We start from the raw sequence: 1,932 nt of genomic DNA, 5'->3' as shown, positions 1-1,932 counted from the left end.
GAATATCTTTTAAATCCATCTGGTCCAGTGCATCATTCAAAGCCACTGTTTCCTTGTTGGTTTTCTGTTTGGATGATCTGTCCATTGATGAAATTGGGGTGTTAAAATCCCCTACTATTATTGTATTACTATCAATTAGTTCTTTTATGTTTGTTATTAACTGTTTTATGTTGGGTGCTCCCATTTTGGGTGAATAAATATTTACAATTGTTATATTTTCTTGTTGGATTGCCACCTTTATTATTATACAGTGTCCTTCTTTGTCTCTTTTTACAGTCTTTGTTTTAAAATCTATTTTGTCTCATAGAAGTATTGCTACTCTGGCCTATCTTTTGCATGATAAATGTTTCTCCATCCCCTCAATCTACAGGTGTCTTTAGGTTTGAAATGAGTCTCTTGTAGGCAGCATACAGATGGGTCTTGTTTTTTTATCCACTTTGTCATCCTATGTGTTTTGATTGGAACATTTAGTCCATTTACATTCAAAGTAATTACTGATATATATTTATTGCTATTCTGTTACTTGTTTTTGTAGTTTTTCTCTGATCCTTTCTTCTCTTTCTTTCATGGTTTGCTGGTTTTCTTTAGTGATAAACGTTGATTCTCTTTATTCTTTGTATATCTATTAGGAGTTTTTCGATTTGTGGTTACCATTAGGTTTGTATATAACATCTGCATATGGCAGTCTATATTAAGTTGATGGTCACTTAAGTTTGACACATTCTTTACTCCTCTCCCCCCAACATTTTAGGTATTTGTCATATTCTCACCCTTTTGTGAATCCTTGACTGATGTTTTACAGAAATACGTATTTTTACTGCTTTTGGGTTTCCTTCTTCTCATACTCTCACTCATCTTTCCTTTCCACTCACAGAGTCCCCTTTCGTATTTCTTGTAGGGCTGGTTTAGTGGTCATTTGACTCCTTTAGTTTTTGTTTGTCTGAGAAACTCTTTCTCTCTCCTATTCTGAATGATAGCCTTGCTGGATGGAGTATTATTGGCTGTAGATTTTTCCCTTTCAGCACTTAGAATATATTATGCCACTTCCTTTCATGGGCACATCCTCCTCAGGTGGTCAAGAGACACAGTTTGCAGGGATCTTCTGGGGGAGGGGCTCCACAGCACCACGACTGAGGTGGGTCTGGCTTGGGGGGAAGGGGGGGGCGGAGGGTGCAGTGTAAGCAAGTTCGGTAGTCAGTGCCCGCACTGTGCTGGTTCCTGCAGGTGGCTCTGTTTATGATGAGGGGTGAGGGAGGGAAATTCCTTTATTCCTAGAGAAGTCCCTGCTCAGTCAGTAGAACATGCAACTCTTGATCTCAGGGTCATGAGTTCAAGCCCCAAGCTGCGCATAGAGCCTACTTAAAAAAAAATAACAAAAAATAAACGAACTCTGAGATTAGTAATTAACTCTTCCTCCCATAAACCTCAGGTCCCTTTCAAACTGCTGCTTCTCCACAGGCTGTTTGCTGTGCTGTTTCTTTAAGGGTAGGGTCTCAGCTTCCTATTGCCCTCTGCATTCTCTCAGAGCCAAGCCCTACTGATTTTTAAAGTTCCAGGGTTTGAGTCCCACTTGTTGTAAGCTCTCATGAAATTTGGCCCCTCTAATTTTCAAAGCCAAATGCTATGGGGATTTCTTTTCCCTTTGTAGATTTCCCAATATGCTAGTCTGTTTCTTACCTGCCTCAATGCCTGAGGTTCCCTCCCTCCGGTGGTCAGACCCACAGGGTTTAGGTTACCACAAAGTCCTGGCCCTTCCTAACCTCTTCGATGTGGCTTCTTCTCTACATTTAGGTGTGGAGTTTGTTCAGCCAATCTTTGGGACCTTTTCTGTGTTGTTTGCTCTGGTGCAAGTGTTATCTAGTTGTATCCATGGGACAAGATGAATTTAAGGTCCTCCTACTCTGCCATCCTCTTTAGAAGTCCCCAGATGAG

Source organism: Leptonychotes weddellii, chromosome 7 (genome assembly GCF_054177405.1).
Source record: "Leptonychotes weddellii isolate Sample4059 chromosome 7, ASM5417740v2, whole genome shotgun sequence".
In the NCBI taxonomy this organism is placed as follows: Eukaryota; Metazoa; Chordata; class Mammalia; order Carnivora; family Phocidae; genus Leptonychotes; species Leptonychotes weddellii.
Note: the sequence above shows the minus strand (reverse complement) of the source record.